General features: G+C 42.9%; 1 protein-coding gene across 7 annotated transcripts in view; it reads left to right on the top strand.

Moving 5' to 3' along the window:
- Positions 1-2,972: 2,972 nt before the first annotated feature.
- cdk17 (cyclin dependent kinase 17) overlaps positions 2,973-24,814 on the top strand; it is a 235,815-nt gene continuing 213,973 nt past the window's right edge. For 5 of the 7 annotated variants that reach the window (XM_070897702.1, XM_070897695.1, XM_070897696.1 and 2 more), the window contains exon 1: positions 2,973-3,439. The gene's annotated coding sequence lies outside the window, so the exon portion shown is untranslated. Of the gene's footprint in view, positions 3,440-21,782; positions 21,887-24,814 lie in introns of all 7 variants that reach the window. The other 2 variants (XM_070897700.1, XM_070897698.1) reach the window with 1 other exon arrangement.

Raw genomic sequence — 24,814 nt, 5'->3', positions numbered from 1 at the left:
GCCAGCTGCTGTATCTCCTATGCTTTCTCCATCCACCACCTGTTCTTTAGGTCCCGGATTTTTTGTTGGACCTCAGCCTTGAGCCATCTGTAATGCTGCTTTGCTATTTCTGCGTTGGGTTGTTGTTTAAGGCTCAGAAATGCCCTGCGCTTGCGATCTATTAGCTCTTGGATCTCCTAATCATTTTCATCAAACCAGTCCTGGTGTTTCCTGGTTGAGTAACCGAATGTCTGGTTGGCAAACAGTGACTAGTGGGATGCTGCAGGGAGCGGTGCTGGGGCCTCAACTATTTACAATCTATATTAATGACTTGGATGAAGGGACCGAGTTTAATGTAGCCAAGTTTGCTGATGATACAAAGATGGGTGGGAAAACAAATTATGAGGAAGACACAAAAGATCTGCAAAGGGATATAGACAGGCTCAGTGAGTGGGCAAACATTTGGCAGATGGAGCATAATGTGGGAAAATATGAGGTTGTCCACTTTGGCAGAAAAAGTAAAAAAACAAATTATAATTTAAATGAAGAAAAATTGCAAAGTGCTACAGTACAGAGGGACCTGGGGGTCCTTGTACATGAAACACAAAAAGTTAGTATGCAGGTACAGCTAGTAATCAGGAAGGCAAATGGAATGTTGGCCTTTATTACAAGGGGGATAGAGTATAAAAGCAGAAAAGTCTTGCTACAACTGTACAGGGTATTGGTGAGGCCACATCTTGAGTACTGTATACAGTTTTGGTCTCCATATTTAAGGAAGGATATACTTGCATTGGAAGCTGTTCAGAGAAGGTTCACCAGGATGATTCCGGAGGTGAGGGGGTTGACTTATGAAGATAGCTTGAGCCTATACTCATTGGAGTTCAGAAGAATGAGGTGATCTTATCGAAACATATAAGATAATGAAGGGGCTCAACAAGGTGGATGCAGAGAGGGTATTTCCACTCAGAGGAAACTAAAACTAGGGGGCATAGTCTCACAATAAGGGGCTTCCCATTTAAAACTGAGATGAGGAGGAATTTCTTCTCTCAGGGTTGTAAATCTGTGGAATTCTCTGCCCCAGAGAGCTGTGGAGGCTGGGTCATTGAATATATTTAAGATGGAGTTAGATTTTTCAGCGATAAGGGAATAAAGGGTTCTGAGGAGCGGGCAGGAAAGTGGAGTTGAGCCCATGATCAGATCTTATTGAATCATCATATTATAGGCAGTCCCTTGAAACGAGGATGACTTTCTTCCACAGCAAAAAAAGGATGAGTTCACAGGTGTTACGAAAGAAGAACCCGAACTACATCCTCAAGGATGGAAGATGCCTGTGCGTGGATTTTTTTAATGTGCGGTGGCCGTTGCACACCAGTCACCACACGGGCTTGACAGAGCTCGGTTTTGGTCCAGTGGCAAGGATTAACCAAGACAACTGGAGACCTGCTCTGCTGCACGGACCCAGTGCGCACACATATCGCTGTGTGGGCTGGCCAGTGTTGCCCCTGGGCCCCTGGCCCCGAACTCACACCTCCTCTGGGCCCTGATCACATCCCTCCACAGGTTTATAGTTTATAGGCCCCCTCACAATAGCTACACTGTTCGACAGAGAATTAATCAAGACATAATAGGAGCTTGTAACAAAGATAATACTGTAATCATGGGGAGTTCAATCTTCATATTGTCAGGGCAAATCAAATTGTCAAAAGATAGTCTAAAGGACGAGTGCATGGAATGCACTCGTCCTCTTATTAAATGGCGAAGGGTGAAATGGCCTACTCTTGGTCCTGTTTCTTATGTTCTTATGTTTAACCGTGGAGAAAAAATTACGACTTGGTGACAGTATCCGCAGTATTTTGCTTTAATCTTGGGGGCAGAAGTGGTCTTTTTATGTGGGTAAATTCTGCCACATGTCTCAAGAGATACCTTGTCTCAGCGCAGACTTCCCACCGCCTCAATTTCAGTGGTTATGATCCGACAATTTCAGTGCTAGCAGGTTCTCGGCATCGGCGAGAATGCAGTAAATGGCATTCAATCCTTTTGCAGCGGAGAACCATCCCCGTGCAATTCATTGGGAAGGTGAAAGCAACGCAAGGTTTGTGTGAATGCACGTGGCTCTTAAAAAAACAGCGCCCTGCACTGTAAGTACTGTTTAAAGGTGCCGTCTGCATGGCACCGCTGCGATTAAAATGTGTTTCCACTTCTGTGAGGGCAGGCAGTGTGCTTTCTGAACGTACTGAATTCTCGTGTAATTTCTCTTCTGTTTTGCACTTTGATGCAGTTGGTGCGAACCTCATGCAGTTTATTCCTTTAATAAAGGAGTTTCAAACTGTCAACAAAAGGGGTTCCAATCCTGTGGCTCGTCGGCATCAATTCCCTCCCCATGCCGAGTCCTCCTTGTTGGCTTTCGCTCGATGTACAGGTGCGAACGGGGCAGCTGACTGAAGTTTAATTTGTTTTATTGCCGGTTTTAGTGTTCCCCACCTATTAGCCAGGGGGCACTTGTTAAATTTATGTTTTTTTAGTGCCAAAAAACCTCCCAAAAATCACAAAAAAAAGGCACTTGAAAAGTGTTTGGAGTGTCCCCCAGATCAGGGCACGCTTGATTTAACAGTTTAATTTTGTTTACAACCAAAAGAGTTGGCGAGCTGTTGCCGAGAGGTGGGCGCCGGAGGGACTGGAGTGCATCATCACCCCGGAAACCACATTTTAATTTGCTTCAAGTTTACTGTCTAAAGTTTAATTTTTTTAAGTTTTTCAATTTTAGTGCCCCCCTTTACTCAAGGGGCACTTGATTATTGTTCTACTTAAAATATTTGTACGCATGAGGTTAACGGGTCCTGTCCTCCTTTCGTACCACCTTCATCTGCACCCCCGCTAGGCCAGCACCTCCGGGTGCATTCACTTCCCGCTCGCTCGCTGGTGTCGCCTGCAACCTTGGGCTGGACGGCAGGGGGAGCCCCACCGAGCCTGTGTTTGTGCGCGCACGCGCCGGCTGGTTGGCTGGCTGTGAAGCGGGTGGAGACGGGCATGTCGGGTGTGCAGGGTTGCCTTCGCTCGGGTTAAATCTGACGCCGCCATCACTACTACTATCACCACCTCCGCCGCCACCGAATTCTCAACCGCACGGCTCGCGGTCTCGCCGCTCCCCCTCCACACACACACACACAAAACACCTTTCGGATATCGGCGAGAGAGACGCGCCGCCGAAGCCTGCCCGGAGAGACTGTCGGAAGGCGCTCGAGACCCAGGAGGGAAATTCGAAAAGAAACCGTCAGCGGTCCTGCGCGAGAGCGGTAACCCGGGGAGACGGGCGCGTGGTGACGGGGCGGCCAACGGCAGCGCTTGTTGCAGGGCGCGAGGGCACGGCCGCACAGTGAGCCGGAGGAGGAACGACCGGTGCAGACATCGCCTCAAGCTCTCCCCGTCGGCCGCTCGCTGCCCCTTGTTTTATTATTAACAGGTAATGTTTGGCTTTTTCTCAAATTCGCGTTTTAAAGTTACCCGGCGGGGGGGGGGGGGTGTTGTGCTTAAATTGTCTCTATAAGTGAGAGTTTGTTTTGCTGAGGTGACCGGCCTTGCCCCTTTTCTACCAGCCGCCCCGGCGCTCGCTTGCTCATTGGGGACGGTTTTTTTTTAATGACAGGAAATGCGAGTTTTTATATCTTTGTGAGGGGGAAGTGTTGTGCGAGGCGGATGTCGGCGTGTCATGGAAACAGGTCCTGGGACGGCAGCAGCGGAATTGAAGCAAAAGAAAGGGACCGTGGGAAGAGGGTGACGCTGCAACATTCCCGGCCCATGATCTCAGCCTTTTAATTAATTAGCGTCTCGTCGAAGATCCACCCCTGTTTGTCAGGCCAACATCCCCAGCATCGAAGCACTGACCACGCTGGACGGGCCACATTGTTCGCATGCCTGACACTAGACTCCCGAAACAAGCAGAGGAAACGTTTCAAAGACACCCTCAAAGCCTCCTTGATAAAATGTAACATCCCCACCGACACCTGGGAATCCCTGGCCCCAAGACTGCCCAAAGTGGAGGAAAAGCATCCGGGAAGATGCTAAACACTGCGAGTCTCTTTGCCGAGGGCAAGCTGAAGCCGAGCGTCGATAGTGGAAGGAGCGCGGGGCAACCCAGGCACCCCAACCTCCCGTTTGTCCCATTTGTGACAGAGACTGTAGGTCCTGCATCGGACTCTTCAGTCATGCGAACTCATTTCTAGTGTGGAAGCAAGTCATCCTCGACTTCGAGGGACTGCCTGTAATGAATGATGAGTAAACTGATGACCAGGACAGGAATGAATAATAAACTGGTGACCAAGACTATCCACAGGAATTTGTCTTTTCTCACAACCAAAATGCAAGTGACAACCTGTCCAGTTTTACTGTAGGAATCCTGTAGCTCACTCAGTCCTCCCTCAGTAGTTTCTTACACGTTTTAGTTTACACAAACAATGAAAATTGACACCAGATATCTGTTTGATTTGATTTGACTTTGAAGCTGTTGAGTGTTTCAATCCCAGTTAACTGTTCTGTGTCTGAAAGCACAAAGTTTGTCAATGAGTTTGAGCTTAGTTTCTATTTCAGATATTAAAGCAACACCAATAGCCGTGGCATGCATTGTATTCAATAATCTACATATCTTTGGTGTTGAGTCTACAGTTAAGTTTTCTTAGCTTGTATAGATAAATTAATCAAATTGAATTCTCATTTTATTTCTATATTCCATGTTCTATACACTTATTCAAGTTAGCATGGAATAAATTCGCCCCAAATTTTCAATGCTGAAACTACACCAGGGTCTAAGACAAAAGCTGTAAAAAAAATGTCCTTGGTCACAAAGAGTTACTATTTCATCACATTGGAGCCCTGGCCTTGTATTAACTTTTTAAATTGACATCTGAAGTAAGTTGTTGTAATCTGAATTGCAATATATTTTTCTGAAGATTTTAACAAGAACTTTGCTCATTTCATTTAATAAAAAAATCTGAGGGTGTTCATTGCTGTAGAATGTCTTAAACTTGTGGAAATAGTAGAATAGCTGAACTTCAATATATATAAATGCAAGTACATTTTGGTAGGATGAATAAGGCAACATACTCCTTGGAAAATAAGTGTCTAAATGGGGCAGAAGAGCAGAGGGATCTGGGAGTACAGATACATAGATCACTAATAGTGATGCAGGTTAATAAGACCATTTAATTTTTTAAAAAAGCAAACCAAGCACTGGGGTTCATTTCTAGAGGGTTAGAATTGAAACTCAGAAGTTATGTTAAACTTGTATAAAACCTTGGTTCGACCAAACTTGTACTGCAAACAGTTCTGGTCTCCATATTATAAAAATGATAAGAGTTGCTGGAGAGGATGCAAAAAATATTTACTAGAATGATACCAGAACTGAGAGGTTATACCTATTAGAAAAGATTTGAACAAGTTGGGGGCATTTTTTCTAGAAAAGAGAAGACCAAGGGGTGACCTGATAGAGGTCTTTAACATTATGAAATGGTTTGTTTGATAGGGTAAATGTAGAGAAGGTGTTTCCATTTGCGGGCGAGATGAGAGTTAGGGGCCATCATATAAGATAGTCACTAATAATTTCAATAGGGATTTCAGGAGAAGCTCCTTTTACCCAGAGAATGGTTAGAATGTCTTTCTCTCTACCACAGGGAGTAGTTGAGGCGAATAGCATAGATACATTTAAGTGTACGTTGATGAGGGTTAGATGAAGAGGGATGGGAGGGGGTCGTGTAGAGCATAAGCACCGCGGTGTATGGACCTGTTTGGCCAAATGGCCTGTTTCAGTGCTGTAAATACTTTGTAATAGCTAATATTGCAATTCTGTTAATTCTGATTAGGAAAAACAGAAATTCACCCCCAGATTTCTGCTGTATATTCATTTATCCCACTATCCAGCAGCATGTGGGATCCTATCTGATGTAGCTTTAAGATCATTTTGACGCCAAGACGGTGGCTGCAAGATTTACTCAATGACTTACTGAAACCAATGTTCCTATTGAGCTGTGCAGCGCTCTGAAGGTCCTGTGCAGACCACTTGCCGGCTTCACAATGGAAAAACCACACGTGCAGAAATTTGAAGGGCCTGTTAGAGGCCGCACATCCAAAAAGAAATTAAGAGGTACATTGATTGAGACCCTTCCCCACTTAACAGTGAATCAAGCTGATCTGAGGGTGATGAGACTGACTAGGTTAGGGGTATGCTGGAGTATTTTTTTTAAACACCGGATACAGGAGGTTTACAGTTAATTTGCTGTAGCTCTGAAATTATATTGATGTGCTACATACAAACCCATACTGTGTTTATCTGCAATTCCATGATCTGCTATTTTAGTGTCTGTTTATTTTAAATGGATTAGCACCTTCCTTAAATTTGTAGAGAGAGCATTTGTACATCAGTATTTCATGGCATGTATAATTTGAGCCTAAAAACCTTTCAGGTATAATACCACATAGTTAATTTTTGTTGCTGGTTTGAATGAAGAGAATTCTTTGATTAACATTGTGTACAGTGGTAAAGATAAACATGCTTTCAGAATTTAAGATTATTGCACGAATGCTCTTTCTCTTCACTTACTGCACAAAATTATAATCTTTGTCCCAAATTCTGGCTGTCCGTGTGGCCAGACTCAGCTGGGAGTAGAGGCAACAGGACACCAGTGTGTATAAATCGTGTTTCCTAATGTTAAGAGGCTGTGAAAATCTTCTCTATGGTTGGTTGTAAAAGGAACCTTAATTTGTCTTTAAATCCCATCATGGCAAGTTGTGAAGTTGAATTTAATAAATCTGAGCTGGTAATTTGTGGGCTTACACCAGAAAAAAAACAACCATGAAAATGTTTGTTTGATTAAAAGAAAACTCAACTGGTTCAGTAATGCCCTTCAGGGAAGGGTACCTTGTCTGGCCTGCATGCAACTTCAGTACCAAAGTGGCCTCATAAATCCCACACTTGTAAAAATAATACAATGGCTAGGAGACACCCATCACCTTCTCAGGACTAGAGATGAGCAATAAATGATTTTGTGGTCTACATCCTGAGAAGTGTGTAAAAACAATTACTTGTATATCTCAGGGAACAATAAATGTATAACAATTAGTGCACGTTGGAACTTTAAAGTTTACTTCCTATTTCAAAATGTTACTAGGTTCCTCCTGCTGTGAATCAATAGTCCTCTAATGAGGATTGCTGCCTATTAATTTTAGTATGGTAGTGTGTGTCTGTGTCCGTATATTTACTCAGTTTCTGGAAACTATCAATTACATTAAAATGTTTAGCATCTTCAAATAAAATGTGGTGTTCGAGAGATATTTTAAAATGTAATTTCTCTTTCTCTTCCCCTGCCCCCCAACTTCAGAATCATAATTGGAAGAATTTTTGATTAAAGAATAGTGCATTCTATGTGTGTGATTTCCAGTTCATACAGATGTTAAAGTTGCATATAACTCAAAGTTGGGGCCTAACCCAATTCTGGATAGAAGCTATGTGAGATCTGATGCTGCATGGAGTTTAATTCCAGTGCACTGCTGGCCTTGGTTTTAAAATGTGTCTAGAGGTCCCTTGGACTTTCTAACTACTTTATAAATATGACTTGGATGTTCAGAGACAGGATACTCTATGGTTCAATTTTTTTTTAACCAGTTTAAAAAAAAAAAAAGTTTCTGAACATGCATGTAAGCATAGATGAGCAGAGTGCTCTCCTGGACAAGAATATTGGAGTTCCAGCTAGGCAATCTAATGGAAGTACTACTGCCTGATTTGAAACTGATACTGCAGCATAAATACACCAGAAGAGTAAGTGTGAAAATTGTGTTTACTCTGGTATAATTTAATGTTTATTTCAGTGGTTGCATGCTGAAATAGGGACACAAAACTGATTTAAAGGAAAAGGCATTAATATCTTCAGTTATCAAATTGAATTTTCATTAACCAATAACAGTTGGTGTGGAAAATGTTAAATGTGACCAAACAGTATATTTTACTTTTGTGTATGCTTTGTATGTGAGTGTATCCGCAACTTCTTGGCTAAATATTATTTAGTTAGTGGCGTCCTTTTACTGTTGTCATACACTGCGTGAGTGTCATATGCTTCTCCCAACACCTCAAAAAGTAAATTTTACAACTGTATAAATGAATTAACAAAAAAATTATATCTGCACAAATATTTTCAGTTCTATTCCAAAATACAAATTGTAAACCTTAAAGATCAATATTTCAGGATTTGCAGCAAATCTGAACAAAAGTTAATATCTGACACATTTATTGTATGTGGGACACAGAACAAATGAGCCGTGGAAATCGGCCACAGTAACAGGTCAGCAGTTTTTAAACCAATGATTTTCAGCCTCCTGCTGCAATTCAGAAGCCAAACATCAAGTGACTTCTGCCTCCTTTTGTTTATTGAAAACGTTTGTGTTTCCTATATATAAAATGACCATTATAAAGAGCTGAACATAAGTTCAGTTAAAGAGCTTGTTTATAATTTTGATCAAATAACTTTGCACTATCGCTAAATCAGAATCACTCACCTGCAAATATACTTTTACCCCATCTCCATTATTCCTCCCATTCTGCAGGAATAAGACTAGGATACTTATGGGACCAGAGGCTGGGATTGCTTTAAGATCTTTTTGACACTGGAACAGCATCTGCATCATTTTCTCCAATTCTTAACAAATAACAGTCCCCATCTTATTTAATTGGTCTGCAGGAAAGTTTCTGTTGTTTGACTGGTGAAATATGCTGGCACCTAAAAGATCTTTCTCTTGGGGCACGCTCCACTGTACATCATTATCATCATCATAGACAGTCCCTCAGAATCGAGGAAGACATGCTTCCACTCTTTAAAATGAGTGCTTAGGTGGCTGAACAGTCCAATATGAGAATCACAGATCAAGCCACAGGTGGGACAGATAGTCGTTGAGGGTAAGGGAGGGTGGGACAGGTTTGCCGCACGTTCTTTCCGCTGCCTGTGCTTGCTTTCTGCATGCTCTCGGCGACGAGACTCGAGGTGCTCAGCGCCCTCCCAGATGCACTTTCGGGTGGTCTTTGGCCAACGATTCCCAGGTGTCAGTGGGGTTGCTGCACTTTATCAGGGAGGCTTTGAGGGTGTCCTTGTAACGTTTCCTCTGCCCACCTTTGACTCGTTTACTCGGAACTCCTTCACGGCAGAGCGCTTGCTTTGCGAGTCTCGTGTCTGGCATGTGGATAATGTGACCTGCCCAGCGGAGCTGATCAAATGTGGTCAGTGCTTCAATGCTGGGGATGTTGGCCTGGTCGAGGACGCAAATGTTGGTGCGTCTGTCCTCCCAGGGGATTTGTAGGATCTTCCGCAGACATCGTTGGTGGTATTTCTCCAGCGACTGTGCAGATGATATTCAGCTATTAACACCAATCTGTGCATCTTGGAGGTGAGTTTGGTGATGATTGGCCTTGGGCTGGATGAATCCTGTGCCAGCGGAGACATTTGATGTTTGTTAAAGTTAATTTGCTCCATTCTTTCTTGGCTCATTTTGGCAAGGGAACAGTTTGTTTCACTGCTGTTGACTACTTGTCGTATATCTTCAACATACCCTGGTTTGAGAAAAGATTGGTATCAATGAAGAGTCACTATCAACAGCTCTAACCACTGAAGGAAATGGAAATTTACTGCAATAATATTGCATCACCTGCTTTGACTACAGGTTCCAGGTACAAACTAACTACCTACAGTCTGTACATGTCTGCAACATCTTTCTCCTGGTTAGGCTGGGAAATATTCAAAGAAATAGAACCTCTGTGTGAAGTCCTATCATTTAGTGTTAAGTTGCCTTTCAAACCTTGATCACTGATGTATTGGCACTTGATGGCTCTTTGATGATGGGGTTAGCTGAAGGGTGGGAGGAGGAGGCTTATGTGGAGCATAAACACTGATATGGACTTTTCGGACAGAATGGCCTGTAAATACTATAATACTGCTGCTTACTGCGTAACGTTGGTTAGAATCATAGGGCCCAAGTTTCGGGCCACGCCTAGAATGGCGCAGCCCAGACCTGGACGCCCGTTTTTCGCGCCACAAAGTGCGCCTAAAAAAACCCACACCTATTCTCTGGCTCCCTGCAGGTCCTCGAGCTGGGCGCGGCGCAGCATGAACTGTGGGGGGCGGAGCCAGGACTCTGCGCTGAAAACAGTGCCGGGACCTCTGCACATGCGCTACAGTGGGCGCGCATGTGCGGTAGCTCCAGGCGCCCAAAACTGTGGGAGGGGCCCGAAGCACGCAGCCCCTAGCCCTGGCCGGATGGCCTCACTGGGGCTGCGTGGATAAGGCTCACCTCCCACGCCCAGCCCAGACCCGACCTGACCGGACCCGACCTCCGCTCCCCCCCCGCCCTGGCGACCCGACCTCCGCTCCCCCCTGGCGACGCGACCCCCCCCCCCCCCCCCCCCCCCCGGACCCGGGACCCGACGCCACCTATCTGTCAATCCAGCCCGAAGTCTTGGACCCGGCCCGTTCAGCTTCCTGCCTCCACCTCCTCTCTTCCTCACCTGCCTCCTCTCTTCCTCCTCCTCCCTCCGCCGCCTCCTCCTCCTTCCTCTGCCTCCTCCTCCTACTGCTACTACTACTACCCGCGGTCAGAAACACAGAGATAGAGACACTGACAGAAACACCTTGGGGGGGGGGGGGGGGGCCACCCCAGCACGCTGTTGGAGGACTCCCGGTGCTGCAGTCGGTAAGTTTAAAAAAAAATTTATTTATTGATTTTTACATGTTTTTATTTTTTTTGATTGATTTATTGGTTGATTGATGTATTTATCATTTATTATTGATGATGGCTCTTTATTTGTAAAACTGAAGTGTTTAATGTTTGTAAACTTCCCTTTAAACCCCCCCTCCCCTCCCATTCCCTACACCTGATTTGTAACCTACGCCTGATTTTCTAAGTGTAGACAAGTTTTTTCTGAGCATACAAAAAATCTACACTTACTCCATTCTAAATTAGTTTGGAGTATGTTTTCACTGCCTAAACTTTCAAAACGGTCGTAAGTGACCGGACACGCCCCTTTTGGGGAAAAAAAACCTGTACCAAACTGAAACTGTTCTAACTGACTAGAACTGGAGCAAACTAAATGCCGAGAACTGCAATTTCTAAGATACTCCATTCTAAACCAGTTGCTCCAAAAAAGAACAGAAGCAACTCAGGCCGAAACTTGGCCTCATAGAATGGTTACAGCACTGAACGAGGCAATTTGGCCCGTCGAGTCCGTGCCGGCTCTCTGCAAGAGCACTTCAGCTAGTCCCACTCCCCTGCCCTTTCCCCGTAGCCCTGAATTTTTTTTTCCTTTCAGGTACTTATTCAATTCCCTTTTGAAAGTCATGATTGAATTTGTCTCCACCACCCTCTCGGGCAGTGCATTCCAGATCCTAACCACTCGCTGCATAATTTTTTTTTTCTTATGTCACCCATTGGTTTTTCTGCCAATCACCTTAAATCTGTGTCCTCTCGCCCCTTCCACCAATGGGAACAGTTTCACTCTATCTACTCTGTCCAGACCCCTCATGATTTTGAACATCTCTATCAAATTTTCTCTGAACCTTCTCTGCTCTTAAGGAGATCAACCCCAGCTTCCCCAGTCTATCAACACAACTGAAGTCCCTCATCCCTGGAACCATTCTTGTAAATCTTTTGACTTTATCAGTTAATCAGTGCTTGTGGTTGTGGAAGTTCAAAATGATAAGTGCTTTGATACTAGTGTTTCAATCTGGCCTCGACAGAGTCACAGAATTTCACTGCTTTTGCGTAATTCATTTGTCCATGGAAGTTGATTGTAAAAGCATATTGGATTACCTACTGTCTAGTCTTTTTTTTAAATAACATATTTCAACTTTGCGTACAAAGCTGCTTCCTATTCTTCCCTTTGGCATACTCTGATCAAGCATATTGCAGAGGTAGTCATTGTGTGTATTTAAAGTCCCCTATTTCAATTCCAGTTGTTCTGTCTAATCCAGTCAAGAATTGAGGCGTGTTTTACAATGAGGCACTTGTACACTGGGTTTGTGTAGTGAAGCACCATCTGACCAACATAACATGGCTTCTACATTGTTAAACTCTTAAAGGGCCACTGTCTGGAATAGTTTCCTTTGTTTCCATCATTTGTACCAGCATGTTGAATTCCAAACACAGACCGTACCCACAGTGAGTCATAGCAGCCAATTAAACAATGCAACATTTATTCTAATCTTGGGGTCTAGACTGCAAAACAGATGGTGCCTCTGATATGTATTTTGTGGTACATATGATTTTGTGATTTTGATGTGTATTGATGCATATTTCAGAGTAACTTGAGTTATGTGACCCAGCACCTGTGTTGTGGATAGTTTTGAGGTAATTTGACTAAATATTTCTAGAAACCCTAATGAAAAACTATGCTGGAGTTACACCTTCGTGTTGTATTTAACCCCGATATGAGCTTCCGACCACACATCTGCTCCATCACCAAGACTGCCTGCTTCCACCTCTAACATTGCCTGACTCCGCACCTGCCTCAGCTCATCTGCTGAAACTCTCATCCATGCCTTTTGTTACCTTGAGACTTGACTATCTCACTGCTGTCCTAGCTGGTGTCCCATCATCCACCTTACATAAACTTGAGCTTATCCAAAACTCTGCTGCCCATATCCCATTCACCCATTACCCCTGCGCTCACTGACCTACATTGGCTCCCAGTCCAGCAACGTCTCCAAATTCTTGATTTTTGGTCAGGAGCACCAGAAACATGTATAACTTTCCCCTCTTTGGACCAGGATGCCTAAATACAATTGTTGTCTCAACTACTTCCTTGGCTGCGATCAGCTAACCCAGCACAAACTAAAACTTAAAATTGGGACGTACTGTTCTGTATGGCTTGGTGCTGCATGAGGCATTGCCTTTGTACAATATACCATTGGAAAGCTAATTGAGTGTTTCAAGTTGTCAGCCGTGGCTCAGTTGGTAGCACTCTCGCCTCTTGAGTCAGAAGGTTGTGGGTTCAAGTCCCATTCCAGAGACTTGAGCACAAAAAGCTAGGCTAACACTAATGCAGTACTGGGGGAGTGCTGCACTGTCGGAGGTGCTGTCTTTCAGATGAGATGTTAAAACCAAGGCCTCGTCTGCTCTCCAGGTGTACGTAAAAGATACCATGGCATTATTTTAAAGAAGAGCAGGGGAGTTATCTTCGGTTTTCTGCCAATGTTTATCCCACAATCAACATCACAAAAAAACAGATTGCTGTTTGTGGGATCTTGCTGTGCGCAAATTAGCTGCCACACAAGTGACTATACTTCTAAAGTACTTCATTGGCTGTAAAATGCTTTAACACATCCTGTGGTCGTGAAAGGCGCTATATATAAATTGTTTTATCATATTTCCAAGATATTGAGGGGAACAGATAGTAGATTTCCACTGGTTCGGGATTCTGGGACGAGGGGCATAGTCTAAAAATTAGAGCTAGACCTTTCAGGAAAATTCAGGAAATTTCAGTAAAATTAGGAAACACTTCTTCACACAAAGTAGTAGAATTTTCTAACGCAAACGGCAATTGATGCTAGATCAATTAATTTTAAATTGGAGATTAATAGCTTTCTGTTAATCAAAGGTATTGAGGGATATGGGCCAAAGACGGGTATATGGAGTTAGGTCGCAGATCAGCCAGAATCTCATTGAATGGCGGATCAGGCTCGAGGGGCTGGATGGCCTATTCCTGTACCTATTTGCCAACATAAGTGACTACACTTGAAAAATAATTGGCTATGAAGCACTTTGAAGATGTAAAAGGCATTATATCAATGTACATTCTTTTAAATGTTTTTAATACTGAAAAACATCATGTTGTTAAGCTCATAATAAAGGATGAAACTGAGTACTGTGAGCAATGAGTAAGTGTGACCTTAGCTCCTTTAATTAGACTCCAGAGTGCAGGTACTGTGTGGGTGGCCTGCTTATATACAGTGCTCCCAAGGGATGCTGGGATCCCTTGGGACTCCCAACAGGTCGGCACTCTGGTGGTGGTGTGATACCGGTTGCCAAGAGTTACATACATAACAATTGTACCGTCCTTTGCTAAAATCGCACTGACATAATTTCATTCTCACTATTGTATCTTTTTGACGGTGTTTAGATCTTTGCCTGTTTGTTAGTCATTCACAGCTCTCAGTAGTTTTAGTAATTTTGTGTGACATCTCTCCCTTATAGCTGTGCTTGTTTTGAGAGGCAGGTACTAGAAAATACTGACCAAATTTAGAGGCAGTATTAGATTATGATTGGAATTCAAACAGCACAGAAAAAGACAATTTTTCCATTTTACCTGTGCCAGCTTTTTGAAAATGGTATCCAATTCCACTCCCCTGTTCTTTCCCCATAACCATAGCCCTGCAAATATTTCCATTTCAGTATATATCCAATTTCCTTTTGAAAGTTACTACTGAACGTGCGTGCAGAAAATTATATTCAAAAACGGCTTCAAGATAAATGTTTTAAATTACTTAATTTCTGACTATCGAACCTTTCCAATGACTGGAGAAAGCTCATGCATACCAACAATTGGAAACATTGTAACGCTGATCCGTGTAGAGTACTTGGCCTGTTCATAGTTGGGAAAGGTGGAAGCAGCATTTTGCTTCCTCTGTAGGTCCTTTGGGGTTTTATTTTAGGAAGATGGTGAGCTCATTGGTGGTGACTTCTGGTACGTGAGTGCTATAATAATGCAAGTTATTGCTGGTATTGAAGAACTTAAAAAAAAAAAGGACGAAGAGACCATTTGGGGGGAAAAAAACAGCTTTGTTTTATCTGTGGTTGGCAACTGACTCTTCAGAACACACATCATTGTCTCTTATAATTTAATGGTAGGGTTGCTCATCAGTTTTGCCATTAAGTAGCTACAGTTGAAGTTTGGGAGATGAAAGTGAGCTAAAATGAGTTCGTTTAAGTACCATTTACAAAAAGATATCCCATCCTTATGAGCTTAGTAAAATGAACATACTGATTATCCCATATTTATTAGGATGACAAGTCTTACTGTTTCTGCTTTTTTGTTTCCTCGCAGTTGCATGTTGACGCAAGTATTTGATCTTGATACGACAATGTAGCAGAGACAGAAAATTGTGTTTTCTATTTGTAGATCTTCTGTGGCATTGCTGCTGGATAGTTCAGGAAATGGGATGGGAGTGGAGTAGTCAGACAGGGAATGGAATATGTGGCCAGTGAATAGAGTTGGAGAAGGGACTGGTCACTTTCCTAGCTGGATCCAGGAATGGACAAATCCATTGCATGGAGTAAGCAGAGGGCTTTGTAGGGTTGAGGCTGGGAGAGTGGCAGGGTGATGGTGAGGCTAAATGTATTGATAGTAGTATTGTAAAAGAAGCAAAATCTGGTAAATTCTTGCCCCCCTCCCCCCGGTTTGCCTTTCTGCACTTTTGGACAACAGCTGTGTGAGTGGGAAAAATGGTAATTTCTGTGGAATGTACCAAAATGGGGTAATTACTCCGGTGCAGCGTCCAGAATTTGGGACCGAGGTCATTCCAGATTCTGCGCTTTTCCAGATTTTGGATGGTCTTTTGACATCATGAATCTGGAAACAAGCGAACCCAAGTTCGGATATTTCCAGATTTCGGAATGTCAGGAAGCGGGGGTGGTCCCGCCGCGGAGGAGCTGTTGGGGCCGCCGGTCCCGCCGCGGAGGAGCTGTTGGGGCCGCCGAGGAGCTGTTGGGGCCGCCGACCCCGCCGCCGAGGAGCTGTTGTAAGGGCAGCAGTGGTGAGGCAAGACCACAAAGCACTTAGAGAGCAAAAATAATTGGGCTCTGGACAGTGGTGGAGAGAAGTTAGTGATGGTGGCAGAAGGCAGATTAAAGGAAAGTTTTGTCAGACTTTAGAAGTAGGAGAAAAAGGAAGCGAGGCATTTCAGAGTTCGGAACTGAAGACGGAGCAGAGGAAGGGGGTTGCCAAGGAGAACAGAGTTAGATAGCAGAGGGAATGTGCACAAACTTGAGGTTGGAGGATGTTACAGATGGCTGGGCCATGTTACAGGAGGTCAACAAGTAGTGAAGAATGGACTTCAAAGTGCATAGCTCAGAAGGAATGAGGGACGTATTGTGGTTTTATGGCCAATTTATTGTTCACCAATCCCATTTTATGGGGATAATTTTAACCTAACCTGTCGAGTCGGTTTGGCACGCCCGTTTTACATGCTGCCCAATTTTACTCAAGTCCATGGAGTGCAAAATCAAGCAGGCTGTGAAACGGGTATCTGACCCAAACCCACCTGGAGGGTTGGGTTAGAAGTACCCACTATGGGCTCAAGTTGTGGCCTGAGTTGCTCCTATTTTTTTTGGAGCAACTAGTTTAGAATGGAGCATCTTAGAAATTGGAATTCTCGGCATTTAGTTTGCTCCAGTTCTAATGAATTAGAATAGTTTCATTTTAGAACAGTTTTTTTTCAAAAGGGGGTGTGTCCAGCCACTTATGCCTGTTTTGCAAGTTTAGGCAGCGAAAACTTACTCCAAACTAACTTAGAATGGAGTAAGTTTAGATTTTTGTATGCTCAGAAAAACCTTGCATACACTTTAGAAATTAGATGCAGGGAACGAGATGGGGTTGGTGGGGGGGGGGGGGGAGGTTGGTGTGAAAAGGGAAGTTTACAAGCATTAAACACTTCACTTACAAATAAAGAGCCATCATCAATAATAAATGATCAATAAATCAATCAATATAATGTTTTGAAAATGATTACACCATCCCACACTTTCACTATTTTTTGACGTAATAAATTTGCAAATTAATTGTTGACATGCCTAATCACAACCGACTATCTCAGCCAGTTCCTCCGAACATATGTCTTGGATTACAAGCTTACTGCTTCATACATTGCTAAATCAGATATGCTTCAGAACTGCCCCTCCTTTACCATATTGATTTCTTTTACAGAATCCTAGGTAAACTAACACAAATCTACACGCAACATCATGTGGTGGAGATAAAAGCCGCATAAAGTACTTTAAAACATCCAGTAACACACGATCTTTACACACTCAAGTGATTTTTGTATAGTTTATCAAATTATTTGAAGCTGCCTGCACAACAATACATTTTTAACTGTCATTGTAAACCCCCAAATGGCTGAGCCACTGTGCGAAAGCTCACTGTAATTGCTTCTTCAGAAATTAATGCAAAAACACACAACTCCATGGGGTGGGAGAGAACAGACACATTTAAGGACAAGCCCATCCCCTTTTACATAATCTCAACCCCATCCCCTTTTACATAATCTCAACCCCAGAAACCCAGCTTTTTCCCCATACCCTTCAATCATTTTCTCTCCAGAAACTTACCTTAAACTCATTTATTCCAGACTTTATGTTCTTTATAGTACTTCCGGCTGAACGCAGCAGGCACTGTTCCCGCAGGTCGCGGCGGGGAGCCCATTCAACCAGGGCTAGGGACGGTGTGCTTCGGGCCCCTCCCACACAGCCTGCACAGATTTGGGGGCGAGGAGCTACTGCACATGCGCGCACACTCTAGCGTGCATGTGCAGAGGTACCGGCAGTGTTTTCAGCGCCGGCACCTGGCTCCGCCCCCCGCCCCTTGTGCTTTGCTACACCGAGGGCCTTCATCGTTCCAGCTGCGGGAAGAATAGCAAGATAACTTTTAGGCACGATTTTTGTTCTAAAAAGTCGGTGCAGCTCAAGGAGGTGTGCCATTCTAAGCGTTGGGGCAAACTTGGGCCCGATGATTCAGTTTTAGCTTGTGAAGACCAATCAGAACTAGTCATGGAATGCAAATTGTGTTTAAGTTCCAGCTTACTTACAATTTCCTAAAAACAGTTCAGATGTGAAATTACTTAATTTGTTATGATTAGCTAAATTGACTAATGTCAAGTGGTCTTTAAATTGAAGTTGTTTTGGTTTTACCAAATCAACTTCTGAATGACACAAGTTTATTCTACATTAGATGTTTCTAAGCTCTGCAGCACTGAATGAGTACTCATGATGCAACCAAGAAATGATTTGCAAGTTTTAGCCATATGTTTGCTGTAATATATTTTCTGTTTGCATTGTGAATAACAAATTAATAAATGTTCATCAATCTGGTTTTATTGATGTAAAATACAGGAACTGTCTGTCTTAAGTGTGCTAGATTGCAATGCAATCAAGCTATGCTGATACCTAAAATTAGCAGGGTGAATATTATCAATGGTAATGATTTGGTTGTCAGCCGTGGTTCAGTGGGTAGCACACTTACCTCTGAATCAGAAGGTTGTGGGTTCAAGTCCCATTTCAGGGACTAGGCTGACACTCCAGTGCAGTGCTGAGGGAGTGGTGCACTGTCAGAGGTGCCATCTTTCAGATGAGACGTTAAACCGAGACGTCTGATCTCAGGTGGATGCAAAAGATCCCATGGCACTATTTCGAAAAAGAGCAGGGGAGTTATCCCCGGTGTCCTGGCCAATATCTATCTATCTCTCAATATAACAAAAGGTTATCTGGTCATCTGTTTGTGGGAGTTTGCTGTGCGCAAATTGACTGCCGTTACAACAGTGACTACACTTCAAAAGTACATCATTGGCTGTAGCGCGCTTTGAGACGTCTGGTGGTTGTGAAAGGCGCTATATAAATGTAAGCTCTTTTCTTTCTTTTCTCTCGTACTGGTCCTGTGACTCATATTTTTAATTTTCAATTCTTTTTCCACCTTTCTGCTCGATGTGGCTTGGAAAAAGAAAGACCTTGCAGTTATATAGTGCCTTTCACAATCTGAGGGTGTCCTAAAGTGCATCACAGCTAATGAAACAATTTTGAAGTGTAGTCCTTGGTAATGTAGAGAATCACGGCTGCCAATTTGTGCACAGCAGTGTCCCATAAGCAGTAGAACTAAATGAACAATTAAATGTTTTTTTAGTCATGTTGGTTGAAGGAGAAATGTTAACCAGGACACTGAGATCACCTCTGCTCTTCAAATATGCCATGAGGTCTTTTGCGTCCACCTGAGACAGGACCTCTGTTTAACATCTCGTCCGAAAATCCTCTGCATTGCACTGGAGTGTCAGCCAAGATTATTCAAGTGTCTGGAGTGGGACTCTAATCCAGGACCTTCTGATTAAGAGTCAGGGCTGCCACCTACTTAATTGATGACAATTCTATACTGCAAGGTTGCCTTAGAATGAGGCAATCCTGTTATATAAAGGAACCAATGCTGCAGCTCTAGGAAATAATGAAATTTTCCTGGAACATTTGCCTTTGGGTTTCGCTGTTACTGAGATGACCCCTTGGTCCACCCTTGTCGTCGTCATCATCATCATAGGCAGTCCCTCGGAATCGAGGAAGACTTGCTTCCTCTCCCAAAGTGAGTTCTTTGATGGCTGAACAGTCTGATACAAGAGCCACAGATCCTGTTACAGGTGTGACAGACATTCGTCGAGGGAAGGGGTCGGTGGGGCTGGTTTGCCGCGTGCTCCTTCCGCTGCCTGCGCCTGGCCTCTTCGCTCTTTGTGTTGAGACTCGAAGAGCTCAACGCCCTCCCGGATGCACTTTCTCCTCCTAGGGCGGTCTTCGGCCAGGGTCTCCCAGGTTTTAGTGGTGATGTTGCACTTTACCAGGGAGGCTTTGAGGGTATCCTTATAATGTTTCCGCTGTCCTCCTTTGGCTCGTTTACCCTGAAGGAGCTCCACAAAGCATTTGCTTAGGGAGTCTCGTATCTGGCATGCAAACTATGTGGCATGCCCAGCGAAGCTGATCGAGTGTGGTCAGTGCTTCAACACTGGGGACCCCTGTAGTGCATTTGCCATTATTGGCTTTTAGGGACCTTCCCTCAACATAAGCAAAGAATGGAGCCAGATGCATAAAAATGAGGAATATTACTTTATTAAAAATACGCACATAAATTCTGTTATTAAATGTGGCAACTGGGCATGGGATTGACACCCAAGTTCACATTCTTACTCTGACAACAGGATGGCTAGTGGAACAGATGAAACATGTATAATAGTGTTTCTGGCTTTCGTATAGAACCAATAAAACCCTTCAGTAACCTCTCCAACTAGCCCCTAATTGAAAAATTATGAAATCTGTGTTTATTAAAACTGGAAACCAGTCTTTTTAAATTAATAAGTGGTAAATGTGTATGCCACATAATTTTTTTATTAAGTCTCTTGTTCTAAAAAATAATTTGAATTATCCAATAATTTGAATTAAGCAATGTGAATAACCCAGCAAATGGGAATTTAGTGCCAAGAATTTAAATTATCAGATCATTTAAACTAAGCATCTTTTTAATTATGATTAGATTGTAGCTAAAATATTGAGGCATTATGATTTGCTGCGTTTTGGCTATTTGGAAGCCCGGGGAGGGAAACGGTTTTGTGTTCATGATATGCATCTGGTTTGAAGAAAATCGAACTGCTCTGGAGATGATGAAGGGAACACTGGTATCATATTCTCTATAATAGCCGAACACTGGTATCATATTCTCTATAATAGCCGAATGACTGAAGCCCAGAATAACGCAACAATTACGGGCCCAAGTTTCGGGTGGAGTTGCTCCTATTTTTTTGGAGCAACTAGTTTAGTTTGGAGTATCTTAGAAATCGCAATTCTTGGCATTTAGTTTGCTCCACTTCTAGTGAGTTAGTTTAGTTTAATTTTAGTTCAGTTTTTTTTTCAAAAGGGACGTTACCAGCCACTTATGCCTCTTTTGAAAGTTGAGGCACCGAAAAGTTATTCCAAATTAACTTAGAACGGAGTAAATGTCGACTTTTGTATGCTCCGAAAAACCTTGTGTACACTTTAGAATTGGGCGCAGGTAGCCAGAGATTGGGGGGGGGGGGGGGGGGGGTGGAAGTTAGGGGATTTTCCAAAGCATTAAATACTTCACTTTTAAAAATAAAGAACCATCAATAATAAATGATAAATCAATAAATAAAAAGTTCCTACCTCACCTACCCGTTCGGGAGCCTGGCCAGGGCTAGGGGCTGAGTGCTACAGCCTGGAAATCGGCACTCTGCCCGCTCCAGGAGCTCATTCGGCCAGGGCTCGGGTCGGTGTGCTTCAGGCCCCTCCCAGACAACCAACAGCACACGCACACAGAATCTAAGGGCCAGGAGCTTACTGTGCATGCGTGCAGACTCCACTGCGCACAGCTGCCGGCATTCTTTTTGGCCCAGGGCTGTAGCTCCGCTCCGCCCCTCCCACTGTTGTGCTGCATCGCGCTAACTGCTGAACAGGCCTGCTGCTCTCGGAGAATCGCGAGGTAAGTTTTTGGTGCGCTTTTCATTCCACAAAATAGGTGGGCCTCTCGGAGATGCTCCGTTCTAGCGGATATCGGAAACTTGGGCCCCATGAAGGGAACACTAGTATCATATTCTCTCAATAGCCGAATGCTGCTCTCGATTTCAAATGACTGAAGCCCAGAGTAACACAACAATACCATGATTACCACGAACCATCAAGAAAAATCTGCACCTTTTTTTTTTTCGATTTCTGTGCTCAGTTTGGACTATTCAGAAATTAATTTTCTAGCTTTTGAGTTTTGAACTCCGGTTTTATGAAACTACCAGTAGAGCTGTAGAAAGCTTCCCTTACAGGATCTGATAAATATATTGACAGTCCAGAAACACGAGGTGCACAAAAGCATATTTACTCATGCTCATATTTGCTGACCATTTTGTTCTTGTATCTGCCTTTTTAAAATGTTTCTATAGGACATGAATACGAGGTTACCTAGAACAAATTTTAAGGAGAAATTAAATAAAGGGCTGCCCTGATTCTCCACTCCTGATATTTCCAAACTATAGGAATGGTTCGAGAGGGTACAACGCTAGGACGCTGTGTGGCCTGAGGAAATACAAACACAAAAGAAGTTTGAAAAATTGTGTCTTTTCTCCGGAGAAAAGTACAGGTACAGGCTGATGTGGTAGAAGGTTTTAAAATTATGGAAACAGACTGTTTCCAGTCATTGAGGGGCCTAAAATAAGGGGCCACCTATTTATTAAAAAAAAATTAAGTATAAATTTGGAACCAAGGGCAGGAGAAATGTCATTATAGAGTTGAGACTATGGAATTCACTTCCAGGCTTTGTAGTTTGTGCCTCAACTATGTCAGCATTTAAGAGTAAATTGGATAAATGGATGATGGAAAATGGGATGGAGGGATATGGGAATGGGATGGGTAAATGTGATTAGAACTAGGTCCTTGCGTGGAGGGTAAACACCGATATGGCCTGTGTCCATATTGTAACTTCTGTGCGCTTCTATACAAATGCTTGCTGTCTTAAACCATAGAGCGGAGGCTAATACATATATGTTTTCACCTGTTTTTTTTGCTCCAATTTGTACTTTATTGAACTAACAAAATTGAAGTACTGAAATCAGTGCAAATGAAAATTGGTGATATTGCCAAGATGCAGTTGTTCTGAGGTTAAGGCTACGCATTTTTGGCCCAGAGCAGAAGGGGCTTTTTGCATCTGCTGCTTATAGTCTGTCAGTAGAAGAAACGCTCCTTCCTCTTCTTCTCCCGTCTCTTTTCCCCCCGCCCCACGGTAATCTTGATGTCTTAGATTATACCAGTGTCATTCTTATTTCACAAGGTTGCGTTTGACAACTCCACTGACTTGGGAGTGCTAGTTGTTACTACGGAGTGCCTGTGTTGACAAGGTGTTCCATTTTCTAATGGTAACATCCTTCTTCTTGAGCTCAAAATATGGCGGAGGAGAGGAAGAAAAAATTTGTCTTTTTGCCTTGCTTTTGCCAACCTGTTGGAATTCATTTGTGGGCGAAAACAGTTTTCAAGGTTCATTTAGAATTGCTGAATTTACAGCACAGAAGGTCATTTGGTCCATTGTGTTTGTGCCAGCTCTTTTTTCGAGAAAACCGGAAATAATCCCACTATCCTGTTCTCTTCTCCATCACCCTGTATCTTCCTCTAGTTCAAATATTTATCCAATTTTCCCTTGAAAGAGACAATGATCTCTGCTTCAACCACTCTGAGTTTAACAATTCTTCGAATCACACTCCTCACTTTCTTGGTGACTATTTTAAATTGATGTGCCCCTATTGCTGACTCCCTGACTAGAGGAAGTGGTCTTTCGTCACCCAAAGTCCCTATATACATTTAGAAACCTTTTGACTTTCTCTGCTCCAGTGGAAATGGTCCTAGTAGTCAAGTTCCTCGTCATAATTTTGGTTTCCTATCCCTTGTGAATCTACACTACACACTATTGCTTTAATGTCCTATAGTGCTCTTAACTGTGGCCTAACCAGTGTTTTGTACAAATTTATCATACTTTCTTTGCTCTTGTACTCTGTTGTATAAAGCTCTGCTGAGACCGCATCTGGAGCACTCTGTTCAATTCTGGGCATCACATGAAGGATATATCGGCCGGGGGCTAAAAAGGTTAAATTATGTGTAGATTAGGCTTGTATTCACTTGAGTATAGAAGATAAGGGGTGATCTAATTAAGATGATTTAAGGATTTAATGGGGCAGATAGAGAGAAACGATTTTGTCTGGTGGAGTCCGAAACAATAATTATAACCGTAAAATTAGAGCTGGGCCATTCAGGGTGATGTTGAGAAGCACTTAACACAAAGGTAGTGGAAATTTGGAATTCCCTCCTAAAAAGCTATTGAGGCGCGGTCAATTGAAAATTCCAAAATTGAAATCAATTAGATTTTTGTTAGGTAGGACATTAAAGGGTATGGGGCCAAGCCTTATAAATGGAGTTAAGATACAGATCAGCCATTATCTAATTGAAAGGCAACTCCTGTTCCTATGTTTCCTATTTAAAAAAAAATTATATAGTGCCTTCCACAACCTCTATGTCCCAAGGTGCTCTAAAGCCAATGAAGTACTTTTAAAATGTAGTCACTGTTGTAATGAAGGAAAATGGCAGCCAATTTGCACATAGCAAAGTCCCACAAACAGCAATGTGATAATGACCAGCTAATTTATTTAGTGATATTGGTTGAGGTATAAATGTTGGCCAACGGCTTTTGAATAGTGACATGGTATCTTTAACGTCAATTTCAGAGTGCAGACAGGGCCTCGGTTTCATCAAAAGGCTGGTACCTCTGACAGTGCAGTGCCCACTCAGTACTGCATTGGAGTGTCAGCCAAGATTTTGTGCTCAAATTTCTGGAGTGACTTGAACCCACAACCTTCTGACTTGGACGAAGTTAACCGAGTCACATCTGACACCAAAATGCTGATGGTTTTTACCTGCACTAGCACTTTCAGGGGATTATGCATTTGAACTCCTATCTCTTTCTGTTCTTCCAAACTTTTAAAATATCTTTCCAGTGAGTGTATACTCCCATTCCTTTTTTTTTCTCCCATAATATATTGGTGTACACTTATCCCAATTAAATTGCATCTGCCTATCCTTTCTGCTAACCTGTCTGTAATCCTTTACAATCCTTGCTGTTAATAGAAAAGCCCCTACTTTTCTGTCATCAGCAAATTTTGAGAGTATACTCTCTATGCCAAAGTTCTATATATACACTGAGAACAAAAGTGAACCCAGCACTGACCTCTAGGCTATACTAATTCAATCGTTCTATAATTTGCACAACACCCATTTACCCTAACTTTTTGTTTTCCTGTTCAACCAATTTTCTATTCATGCTGTTACATTTCATCTTGTCTTATGTGCTTGCACTTTTCTAAAATCTCTTGAGACCATCACGAATGCCTTCTGAAAATCCTCATACACAACATGATTCCTATTTCTCCCAGTCCCTGCAATCAGGTGCTTGATGGTGAATTTTGACAGTACTTATTACACGAGCAACATGCCAAACTTTTAAACTTTGTTTTTAACATCTTAAGGA

Source organism: Pristiophorus japonicus, chromosome 13, assembly GCF_044704955.1.
Source record: "Pristiophorus japonicus isolate sPriJap1 chromosome 13, sPriJap1.hap1, whole genome shotgun sequence".
Taxonomy (NCBI): domain Eukaryota; kingdom Metazoa; phylum Chordata; class Chondrichthyes; family Pristiophoridae; genus Pristiophorus; species Pristiophorus japonicus.
This window is presented reverse-complemented; position numbering and strand designations above follow the sequence as displayed.